This window comes from Culex pipiens, chromosome 1 (genome assembly GCF_016801865.2).
Source record: "Culex pipiens pallens isolate TS chromosome 1, TS_CPP_V2, whole genome shotgun sequence".
NCBI classification, from domain to species: domain Eukaryota; kingdom Metazoa; phylum Arthropoda; class Insecta; order Diptera; family Culicidae; genus Culex; species Culex pipiens.
Genome location: NC_068937.1, coordinates 69,572,690 through 69,585,883, shown reverse-complemented (window position 1 = coordinate 69,585,883; position 13,194 = coordinate 69,572,690). Strand labels below are relative to the sequence as shown.

The window sequence follows — 13,194 nt, the reverse complement described above, 5'->3', positions numbered from 1 at the left end:
AAAACAGCAACGGACCAAGAACACTGCCTTGTGGAACCCCACAGATGACAGCGCTGTCGTAGCTACATGTTCCGGCTACAACCAATTCTCGATTTTTCGATTTTCTCGAATAGTACTAAATGGTCGTTGTCACAAGATAGCACACAGCTGACAATTTACGTAACATTTTTGTATGGACAGCTGTCAAAATTGTATGGAGACTTGTATGCTGCTCATCATAGAAATAATGGCTAATATGCCATTTGGCCGAAATTGCGTTTATCACACTAGCTTGTTCTTTGGAGACTAAATAATCCCCTGAAACTTGTTTTTTTTTTCAAAGAAAATGTTTAGAGCGAGTTGTGGCGCTATAATCACGGCAAATAGTGTCCAGGGCATTCGTGGAAATACAATGTCCCATCCCAGAGGGTACCGGAATACCAAACCTTCTTAGCATGGTGCTCCCAACGAATACAACCAAATCTCGGAGCGTATGGTGGTGTGTCCCCACGCTTCTTCCTCTCCTGTCGATTCAGAATTGTGTTGTTGTTCGAACACTCAGTGCTCAAACTCAACCCAATTACGAGTCATCTCTGCGCAGTAGGCTTGGCCGCTTTAACGCTTGTGATGTTTCAATGCATTCCGATGCAATGGCGCACTACAAATGTTAATAAATGACAAGAAGAGTGCTAGGCGACATCTAACCTAAGGCACTCTCCAGGATCCCTTCGAAAGATTGGCTGCGCTAGGGTCTGATTAGATTAGATTAGATGCGGATCAAAAAAACAAAATGGCTATTATGCCAAATAAATGAAAAATTGGCTAGTATCGATTTACTGCAGTTTTTCAATGTTTTGAACCATAATTTCATGTATATTTTGACTTGGGATTGTGAATAATTACTAATTGTCATCTGACACAAATAAGGATACATAGGGCAAATAGCGACAGATGCTTTGGTCATGTTAAAAAACTTTTGCTGGGCAACACAAAACAACATAATAAGTGCACAATCTGATATCACCATTTAAGCTATTGTCCCGATTCACCCCAGTTGAGGTAGTGTTCAAAGCTGAACATCGTTTTTAAGATGCAAATTTTAGTTATAAATAAAATGGTTTAATTAAAAACAAGGTTTCAGTGAAATTGATTATTAAAGCATATTAAGAGTCAAAATACAGTTTTTGTGATTAATTTATTTTAGATGTCATTCCTCGTGTCAATCAGTTTATTTAGTTAACTGTAGTTCGGACAAAATATGTGGAGTTTTTTTGTAAAGGTCCAATAAACCAAATTGTCAGTTTTTGCTTTTTGATTGTTTTTTAATTCCCCTGGCTCAAGGCGGTTTCAAAACACCCAAAAAGCAAAATCTGGAAATTTGGTTTTTTTGACCTTTACAAAAAAAAACTCCAGATATGTATTTTTTGTTGATTGCAGTTGTGTAAATTCGATTCCACAGAGTGTAAAATGGAAAGGAATGTCTCCAAATAAATTCGGTAACGTTGCCGTTCGTTGCTGATTAGGAGCTACCGGTTACAGTGACTTCTGGAAAAGAAGCTCCTCAAAAATCGTCTCCACCGACTCCAACTTCACATCCCTGTTTACAGCTTGAAGTTTTTCTTACGATTCTCAGACAAACTTGGAGCATAAATGTTATGGTGCCAGTGCTATCCGCACGGCAACCGCGTCCTGTTGGGTAATATTGAAGTAAACAAAAATTCCTACATCGCCCTCGTATTCTGAATCTCGATAAGCTTATTCCGCATCCTTGCGGTTCCGTTGTCACCAGGGGGTAGCGAGGAAGACGCCATCTTGTAAGTTCATAAAACAAACACTGAGAATCGGTATTATACATATTAGTTTGGTTACACGAAGTGTGTTATCCTGGTTGAACTCAAAAGTCCCATGCAAATGTGTAAAAGCAAACTGGAAAATGTGTAATGCCGATTCTCAGTATACGGGCGCACTGTTTTGTCGACCAAAAGAAAAAAAAAGCAGATAAAGGTAAACAGAAAAATCACTTTCTTCGATATGAATTTTCAGCCATTATTGGGATGGAATCTACAAGAATATGATAGAATTTGCCATCAGCAACACAATTCACTTGTTTTTTTCAGGAATTTATCGTTTAAATTGCGGAAAATTTGAAAATCAAAAACCCAAACAATGATCTGTTATGGGCTACCATTTGACAGCTAGTGCTTTTGTTGTAGGCTCTCTTTTGACAACCATCGACTGTCGTCAATTTGCTTTGGTCGGAATTCTTTATGTAAACTAATGTCAAATACATAAACAATGACTTTTAAATCCCGCCGTTTGACATGCATGATTTTTAAAACCCGCCAAACAAATCGCAGCAAACCTAGGGGTTGCTGGGGGAAAATCGGAAAAGTACTTGTCAAAAGTTTTCTGTTTACTTTTGAAACGGTGGTGCTTTTTATGGGACCGTTTTTTTTAACAGGATCGGATTAAGCCGGAACAAACTGGCCACGTTATTTTATGAATCCCGATCTCTGATATTTCATCAAGCTCAAAAAATGGATTTCATGGTTCCGGATGTAGATCGGATGATGAAAAAGAAAGTGAACCCGCTAACCGCTTTTCGAGGACCGTGGAGTGTTCGTCAAAATGTTTGAAGTGAAGTTGCAGCAGAAGATTTTTCATGTGTTATTTGTTATTTACAAATTTGCAAGTGAAATAAATATTTTTTAGGGGGGTGCATTTTGTTGTTGAAGGGAGTTTTTGAATACGAAATAGTAGCGAATTTGATTAGCCATATTATTATTTTTTTTTTTTTATTGTCGATCCTGGAAAATTATTATACACGAACTAAAAGGGGTTTGGGATAAAACTTGAAATAAAAGAATAAGAGAACATAGTTGCATTTTTTACTTCCTTAGATTGTCAAAAGCACTTTTTTTGTTGTTCGTTATCATTTTTCGCTCAAATCAAGACAGTAAGCAAAATATTCGCTTGCATTGATATCGTTTACTCCGAGGCAAGAATAACAAAAAACAAACAAGTCATAAGAAAAAACAGTTTTTTTCTGGCGTACAGTCTTTCCTCAACATTTTTTTAAGCAACCCAAACCGCCAACCAGAATTGCCGTCATGTTTTCTAATGAAACGGGGTGCAACATAATTACTGAGAATTTTAGCAACACAAATCACGTGTCCAGAACAACTAAAGATCATTTCAGCCCTCTTATCGGAATTATTGGAACTAGGGATTCGGATTCCTAAAATAATTTGGCCACTTTTCTCCGGACCTCGAAAAAACACCACCGTTTCAAAAGAAAACAGAAAACTTTTGACAAGTACTTTTCCGATTTTTCCCCAGCAACCCCCAGTTTACTGCGATTTGTTTGGCGGGTTTTAAAAATCATGCATGTCAAACAGCGGGATTTAAAAGTCATTGTTTATGTATTTGACATTAGTTTACATAAAGAATAGGGTTGCCATCCCCCGGTTGTCACAGTGTGGCGTTTCAGCTTTCCTTTAGTCAGCTGTCACCTTCGAGAAACCTTTTCTTCAGATTCCGTATCAGATCTGCTGTGTTATCCATTACTCACAAATGTCACACATTAGCCAAAATATTTCGCCAGATTTGAACTGAAAAATAAACGAAAAAATTGCTACTTTGATTAAATAGTGATTTTAACAACGCACACCTCAAACAAACAATTTCTTTGTTATCGGTCGAACATATGAGTAGGAGAAATTCTCGTATGTTTGGAAGCTCTCGCTCCTAGCTCCATCCAATTAGCTGATTTTCACTATTTATACAACTTATTGTGTGAAACTGTTTATAGAAACTTGCTTGCTCACTTCCAATGGAACTATTTATAACTCGATTTCCGTTGAAAACGCGTTTTATGAGCTGTAATTAAACCTCAAAGGGAGCGTTCTTTTATTTAAAAAAAAACTAACTTAATCCACCTATGTGGTTGATGCCTTCCTCACTTTTTACTAACAATGGGTAATATGAGTAGTTTGGACACAAATTTCAGCTATTTTTTTAGATCCAGAAAAATGTACATAGATAAAACTTAAGTGGTAATAACTCAAGACAGGGTTGCCAGATCTTCAATTATTTGGACTAGTTGAAAAGGTCTTTCAATTACCTAACCAACGATGGGTTGGATGATGGATCCGGACATTGATTACTTACATTTAAGTGATATCCGGCATCAAAAAGGTACATAAATATCACTTAAGTGATCATAACTCGAGACAGGGTTGCCAGATCTTCAATGTTTTGGATTCGTTGGAAAGATCTTTCAATTACCTATCCAACGATGAGTTGGATGATGGATCTGGACATCGATTACATACATTTAAGTGAGATCCGGCTTTAGAAAAGTACATAAATACCATAACTCGAGACAGGGTTGCCAGATCTTCAATGTTTTGATCTCATTGGAAAGGTCTTTTGATTACCTAACCAACGATGGGTTGGATGATGGATCCGGACATGGATTTCATACACATAAGTGAGATCCGGCTTTGAAAAAGTACATAAATATCACTTAAGTGGTCATAACTCTAGACAGGGTTGCCAGATCTTCAATGTGTTGTCTTTTGATTACCTAACCAACGATGGGTTAGATTAAGAATCTGGATATCGTTTACATGCATATAATTGAGATCCGGATATGTGTGAAAACACATTTTTATACATAACTTTTGAACTACTTATCGAAACTTCAAACAATTCAATAGCGATGTATGCGACCCTAAAGCAAGTCAAATGCAACTGGTTCGATCAAAATCGGTTCAGCCAGTGCTGAGAAAACTTGGCTAGAATTTTGGACACACACACACACACACACACACACACACACACACACACACACACACACACACACACACACAGCGGAGATGGAGAGACGACCAGAGGAGGAACGACTAGAAGCCTAGTCGAAAACCCACGAGTGTGGCTGTGAAGGAGAGCACGTTATGATGGTCGGCTCTACCAAATCGGTACACGTCTCGATGGTCACAGGAGTTGAGAACCCACGAGTGTGGCTGTGAAGGAGAGCACGTTATGACGGTTGGCTCTACCAAATCGGTACACGTCTCGATGGTCCAAGGAGAGGGCTGCATATGACTAACCGATCAAAAGCAACGCGATTCTTGGGCGCGGTTAAACCCTCGCATGGACTCATATGTATGTGGAACAGGAAATGGTTCTAGCACCCGGCATGGATCCTGTAAGTAGACTAGTGCAGAAAATGCAACGCCTCCCCCCGAAGTTATACCGAAAGGTGGTCCCGGGGGGAAAAGGGCACGGCGTTCAAGGACTGGTTTAGTGGGTCGGGAAAACTCTTTTTGTTTTCCCAACCCCACACTACCTGAGAAATTAATTCTCAGGTGTCTGATAGCAGATTCCGACCTTGTAAAAAAAAAAAAAACACACACACACACACACACACACATACACACACACACGCACACACACACACACACATTTGTTCAGTTTTCGATTCTGAGTCGATATGTATATATGAAGGTGGGTCTTCGAGCTTTTAATAAAAAGTTCATTTTTAGAGCAGGATTATAGCCTTACCTCAGTGAGGAAGGCAAAACGAAGTTGACTTTATAGCTGTCGGCCACCATTGCTAATACCAACCACTAGTGTCTTCCTTTTTATCTACAAGGACTTCGCCGCCCGGGGCTCCTAAGTGTACGAAAGTATGGCACGGAGCGACGGCGCCGAATACCCATAATTACACAAAGAATTTTAGAGCGCGTTCTTTTATTACGTAACGCAAAAAATCGGATTTTTAGACCCTCTCCCCCACCCTCGTAACAAAATTTCCATATAAATTTAAAAAAAATTGCATGGAGCGTAACACGGCCTCCAACCCCCCCTCCCCCCTACTGCGTTACGTAGGAAAAGAACGCTCCCTAAGTGCTGATATGGCAACATTAGAGGCACGCTGGAATAAGATGCTGTTTCCCTACTACAAGAATGGTTTTACGAGTTTACTTTTTATTAAATAAAATTTTTATAGTGAATTTCAAATAACATATAGCCCGGGTAAAAAAAAATAAGGTAGCACAAATCAAAAATTATATGAGATTGCTCAAAAAAGTACTCAAAATGGAGGCTCAGTCCAAAATTTCAGCCCATTTGGTTGAAAACTGGCTTGCCTTGAGCAGGAACAAGTTTAAATGGGAGTTAACCCGTAACACTAAATTATTTAGCTAAATTGCTCTGTACAAGTCAGCCGTTAACAAATTACGACTTTTGCTTACCATGGGGTTCTAGAGGATGGTCTGGGGAACAATTCCCGCGAAGGGTGCAAGACGATCCGAGGCCCCGGATTGAACCGGATTCATTCCGGCGTCGCAGAGATTCTCATGGTCTCAGCAAAATATATAGGGAAAAATCAAAGCACACTAAGAAGGCTGCCTCGATCAGAGGACGCCACATGGCAATCAGCCACCACGTGGCTGGAGAGTATCATCAATTTTTGCTTTTAAAGTGGGTTTATTATTCCTAGGATACTTTATTCAACCAGATATTTGATCAAAACACCTTAACAACATTAAATGTAATTTTGAAGTCGAATTTGAAGTTATTTTCCGGCCAATATATACTTATAAGTCTCCGGCCTGTAAAATAGGGGGATTGCGTCGCTATTTTTAGACCACGTTTTCCACTTTTTCTCATCGAAACCGACTACTTTATCGACTTCATTTTGCTGGGCGAGATAGGACGCCGTCTATTTTTAGACGATGACTCAGCACTGTTACACTCTTGCACTTTAAAAAACCAGATGGCAGCACGATGTAACGCCACGTCCCTATGGGAGAAGCAAAAATATTTTCTCTCTCTCCTTTTCTTCGCTCTATCCGTTCTATTTTGGGTTTGTTTACTACACTCAGAAAAAAGTACTGGCAAAATCCATAAGAACGTCTTATGACCTTTCGACATCAGGATTTTATTCGGATGTCATAAGATTTTCTTATGGCTGGGAGGGGAAATTTGACAAAGCCGTCAATTAAGATTACCATTGAGTTATCTTATGACATTCATAGATGGAATTGTGTACAGAATATATGGCAATGCTCATGGAGATTATATTAATAAACATTGTTTTTTATACCCATTTTTTCTTATTTTTAATTGAATGAAAACAAAAAAAATATTTAAATTTTCAATGTATATATATTTTTAAATTATGGTAATATAACCAAAACTTCATTTCCTTCCGCTGCTCGTCGTCCCGTTGGTTTCCGCAACCTCCGGTTTAATCGTCTTTTGCTGGTGATTCGGCATGTTCTGCCGGATGGCCACCACCTTCGGCATGACCGCGTCAATCAAACTTAAACCTTCGACCGCTGCTCGGAACTGTCCTCACCGATGCTATTCTCCGGATCCTTCTGGAGGATGCTGGGGAGGGCCGTTGGCGGAACCAACGGCCATTGATATTACCTAAAATACCAAAACAAAATATTCAACTTCGAGCCAAAACCCACGGAACACCCGACACAGAACTTACCTGTGTCTTGGCGGTCGCGATAAAACTCATAGCGGCGGCGGCCTTGGCGGTGGCAGCTTTGTGAAGTAGTTACCGGAACGAACTACGGGGCGATTTGGAGCAGCGAGCGTTTAAAATTGTCTGCTCGATCCGTTCTTTTGCCATCTCGAAATGTCAAAAAATTTCACACTAGCATCATACGCGAAAACCATTGAAAAATTACAGATGAATTCCATAAGAATTTCTTATGAAGTCCATAGTCTATCAACAGTGGACCAAATACATAAGTAAAGTTTAGATATAACCATATGAATTTATAGTGACGGTCATAAGATTGTCTATGAAAATCGCGAGAGCCTAGTGGATACTCAAATCAGGCAGCACATAAGATGTAGTCTTATGAAAATCTTACATTCTTTTTCCTCAGTGTATAACAACTTTACCGATTCTCAGCTGACCGAAGGGGAATCCGATTTATTTCACGCAAAATCCACGTAACACAGATCTGTGTAAGACAAATTACACAGATTCTTCACCAGTACTAGCTGTCAAATCTGTGTAATTTTATTGCTCAGATCTGTGTAAAAAGCTACACAGATTTTCGATCAGCTTCTCTTCCAAATCTGGGTAAAAAAGTGTTGGTGATTTTTCAGCAGTCATGCAGTCATAGAAAACTTGGTGAGTTTTTTTCTTCAAATAATTTCTTGCTTTTATTGTTAAAATAAGTATATTTTTCCAGGAATTGGAATCCCGTTGAACTAAAATCGGTACCCTCGAAGTCGATCAGATATTCTAGAGCCAACAGATGACGGTAGGTCATAAAAAAACGAATAACATTCGAGCTCTAACCTCACTTATTATTTTCTTCTAGAAGTCTGGAATGGTACACCCGGACTTGTTGCAGATGCTGGGCATGATGGGCATTCCCGGATTGACGTATTGCTGGCCCTTGGCCGTCGCCTGGAGTTCACTAAGAAATAGGTCCAGTTTTCAACAAACAATCGCGATCGACCGGATGATATGTGCAATATTTTTGTCAATATCAGTTTCAATAATGATGATAGTGTTTATTGTAAATTAGGTTTAATTGCATTAATGAAAATATATAAATCTTGTTTTAATAAGTTAAAACCACGTTTGAAACATTAAAAATCTTATTTAAAATCACAATTTTTTTTTTAATTTTTTACCCAGATCTGTGTAAAATTCTACACAGATTGCTGGTTGAAAATTTACACAGATTTGACAGACAACGCCTGAACACAGATCTGTGTACAAGGCTTTTACACAGATTCTGTGTATTCCAGGTTTTGGGCGATCTGTGTCAAATTTTACACAGATCTGTGTTATATGGATTTTGCGTGTTGATTAATATTGTGTAGTTGGGGATTTGATGCTAGAATATTGGAAGTGATCGTCGATGTTTGCTGGTGGTTCCTGTGCCTTTGTCGTCACGCCTGTTGGTGCATTTTCTAACATAACACTCGAAATAAAACCCTTTTCTAAATTGCCTCCCTCGGAGTTTGGAGTCAGATTTAATTTTAAATTTCAAAAAAAAAACCATGCACCACACATAGATTTGACTTAAATATTTTTATTGCACTTCATGAATCATTTCTCAACCAACACTTCTTCAAAATAGCTCGAATTAAACAAAACATTCGAGTGCTAGAAATACACTTTACCGAATTTGCGAGCGTGGGAGCGTGTCCTTCCTGACCTGTACCTGCTGCCGGAGTACCGCAAGCCCATAGTTATTTTAGAGCTGATTTGCTTTAATCTTTGCTGTTGCTGTTTAGTAACTGATTTATGATTTTTATTAATGCTGGATGGTTACGTGGGCGGTCATGGCATAATAGCCAAATTTTCAATGATGGGCAGTATGGGTGAACCAATTACACAAAATGGTTTCTTTGGTCATAGTGAATGGCCCCACAAAGTTTGAGCCAAATCAAAAAATACAAAAAAAATGAAATGTTGAAACCATGGCTTGTTACTTCATTTTTTACATTTTTGTGTACCTCCCCACCTCCCTCCTCGACCTTGGACAGAGCCGAGGGACAACAATTTTTTTAATATTTGCATCGGCATTAGGAAGAAAAAATAATATTAATAATACATAATATTACATTTTGACAGTTAATTAAAAAGCAAATTTATGCCAACTGATGATCCGTTTTTGCTTTCTGGGTGTTGTTGATGTATTACAGTAAAGTTATATCACTTCTTAAGGTACCACTAAAACCGAAATCTGGTCAATTTTCATGATTTTTGCCAACACTTCCAAAAAAAAGTCGCGCAACATAAATTGATGTTGCAAGGTACCCAGTCAACACAATTCGAATTTTGAAACGGAATCTAACTAGAATCGTATACGAATTCCTTTTCAAACACAGCAAACGTGTTCGATCCGGATGTTGTAGATTTGTTGAGATATCCTAGGTCATCAAGAACCTCCAGAAGTTTAGGTCCGTGAGTCTACCACCGTAACAAGCAAGTGGTCGATAGATTTCGACCCAGGATCATATGCCAATAACTTCAGTGGTTATGGTAGACTACTTTGTTGATATGTTGGGATATCCAAGATCATCTAGAACTCCCTGAAGTTGGTTCTTGCGGGTCTACCACCGTAACAAGCAAGTGGTCGATAGATTTCGACTCCGGATCACATGTCAATAGCTTCAGTGGGTATGGTAGACTACTTTGTTGATATGTTGGGATATCCAAGATCATCTAGAACTCCCTGAAGTTGGTTCCTGCGGGTCTACCACCGTAACAAGCAAGTGGTCGATAGATTTCGACCCAGGATCATATGCCAATAACTTCAGTGGGTATGGTAGACTACTTTGTTGATATGTTGGGATATCCAAGATCATCTAGAACTCCCTGAAGTTGGTTCTTGCGGGTCTACCACCGTAACAAGCAAGTGGTCGATAGATTTCGACTCCGGATCACATGTCAATAGCTTCAGTGGGTATGGTAGACTACTTTGTTGATATGTTGGGATATCCAAGATCATCTAGAACTCCCTGAAGTTGGTTCCTGCGGGTCTACCACCGTAACAAGCAAGTGGTCGATAGATTTCGACCCAGGATCATATGCCAATAACTTCAGTGGGTATGGTAGACTACTTTGTTGATATGTTGGGATATCCAAGATCATCTAGAACTCCCTGAAGTTGGTTCTTGCGGGTCTACCACCGTAACAAGCAAGTGGTCGATAGATTTCGACTCCGGATCACATGTCAATAGCTTCAGTGGGTATGGTAGACTACTTTGTTGATATGTTGGGATATCCAAGATCATCTAGGAACTCCCTGAAGTTGGTTCCTGCGGGTCTACCACCGTAATAAGCTAGAGGTCGATAGGTTTCGACCCAGGATCATATGCCAATAACTTCAGTGGGTATGGTAGACTACTATGTTGATATGTTGGGATATCAAAGATCATTTAGAACTCCCTGAAGTTGGTTCCTGCGGGTCTACCACCGTAATAAGCTAGAGGTCGATAGGTTTCGACCCAGGATCATATGCCAATAACTTCAGTGGGTATGGTAGACAACTATGTTGATATGTTGGGATATCAAAGATCATTTAGAACTCCCTGAAGTTGGTTCTTGCGGGTCTACCACCGTAATAAGCGAGAGGTCGATAGGTTTCGACTCCAGATCATATTCTGGTATTATATGGTAGACTAGTTTTTTGATATGTTAGGATGATCATGGATATCCCGGATGTTGAATTTTGTAATTTTGTAATTTTGTAATTTTGTAAATTTGTAATTTTGTAATTTTGTAATTTTGTAATTTTGTAATTTTGTAATTTTGTAATTTTGTAATTTTGTAATTTTGTAATTTTGTAATTTTGTAATTTTGTAATTTTGTAATTTTGTAATTTTGTAATTTTGTAATTTTGTAATTTTGTAATTTTGTAATTTTGTAATTTTGTAATTTTGTAATTTTGTAATTTTGTAATTTTGAAATTTTGTAATTTTGTAATTTTGTAATTTTGTAATTTTGTAATTTTGTAATTTTGTAATTTTGTAATTTTGTAATTTTGTAATTTTGTAATTTTGTAATTTTGCAATTTTGTAATTTTGTAATTTTGTAATTTTGTAATTTTGTAATTTTGTAATTTTGTAATTTTGTAATTTTGTAATTTTGTAATTTTGTAATTGTATGTATTTTCTTATTTTCTTATTTTCTTATTTTCTTATTTTCTTATTTTCTTATTTTCTTATTTTCTTATTTTCTTATTTTCTTATTTTCTTATTTTCTTATTTTCTTATTTTCTTATTTTCTTATTTTCTTATTTTCTTATTTTCTTATTTTCTTATTTTCTTATTTTCTTATTTTCTTATTTTCTTATTTTCTTATTTTCTTATTTTCTTATTTTCTTATTTTCTTATTTTCTTATTTTCTTATTTTCTTATTTTCTTATTTTCTTATTTTCTTATTTTCTTATTTTCTTATTTTCTTCTTATTTTCTTATTTTCTTATTTTCTTATTTTCTTATTTTCTTATTTTCTTATTTTCTTATTTTCTTATTTTCTTATTTTCTTATTTTCTTATTTTCTTATTTTCTTATTTTCTTATTTTCTTATTTTCTTATTTTCTTATTTTCTTATTTTTCTTATTTTCTTATTTTCTTATTTTCTTATTTTCTTATTTTCTTATTTTCTTATTTTCTTATTTTCTTATTTTCTTATTTTCTTATTTTCTTATTTTCTTATTTTCTTATTTTCTTATTTTCTTATTTTCTTATTTTCTTATTTTCTTATTTTCTTATTTTCTTATTTTCTTATTTTCTTATTTTCTTATTTTCTTATTTTCTTATTTTCTTATTTTCTTATTTTCTTATTTTCTTATTTTCTTATTTTCTTATTTTCTTATTTTCTTATTTTTCTTATTTTCTTATTTTCTTATTTTCTTATTTTTCTTATTTTCTTATTTTCTTATTTTCTTATTTTCTTATTTTCTTATTTTCTTATTTTCTTATTTTCTTATTTTCTTATTTTCTTATTTTCTTATTTTCTTATTTTCTTATTTTCTTATTTTCTTATTTTCTTATTTTCTTATTTTCTTATTTTCTTATTTTCTTATTTTCTTATTTTCTTATTTTCTTATTTTCTTATTTTCTTATTTTCTTATTTTCTTATTTTCTTATTTTCTTATTTTCTTATTTTCTTATTTTCTTATTTTCTTATTTTCTTATTTTCTTATTTTCTTATTTTCTTATTTTCTTATTTTCTTATTTTCTTATTTTCTTATTTTCTTATTTTCTTATTTTCTTATTTTCTTATTTTCTTATTTTCTTATTTTCTTATTTTCTTATTTTCTTATTTTCTTATTTTCTTATTTTGTTATTTTCTTATTTTATTATTTACTTATTTGCTTATTTTCTTATTTGCTTATTTTCTTATTTTCCAATTTTTTGGAACAATTTTAGAATTTTAGAATTTCAGAATTTTAGAATTTTATAATTTTATAATTTTATAATTTTATAATTTTATAATTTTAGAATTTTAGAATTTTAGAATTTTAGAATTTTAGAATTTTAGAATTTTAGAATTTTAGAATTTTAGAATTTTAGAATTTTAGAATTTTAGAATTTTAGAATTTTAGAATTTTAGAATTTTAGAATTTTAGAATTTTAGAATTTTAGAATTTTAGAATTTTAGAATTTTAGAACTTTAGAATTTTAGAATTTTAGAATTTTAGAATTTTAG

General features: G+C 35.3%; 1 long non-coding RNA gene across 1 annotated transcript; it reads left to right on the top strand.

Annotated features, from left to right (window-relative positions):
* Positions 1-8,015: 8,015 nt before the first annotated feature.
* Positions 8,016-8,638, top strand: LOC120426957 (uncharacterized). Its single transcript, XR_005606783.2, has 3 exons — positions 8,016-8,146; positions 8,208-8,279; positions 8,340-8,638. It is a non-coding gene; the product is annotated as an uncharacterized LOC120426957 (long non-coding RNA).
* The last annotated feature ends 4,556 nt before the right edge of the window (positions 8,639-13,194 follow it).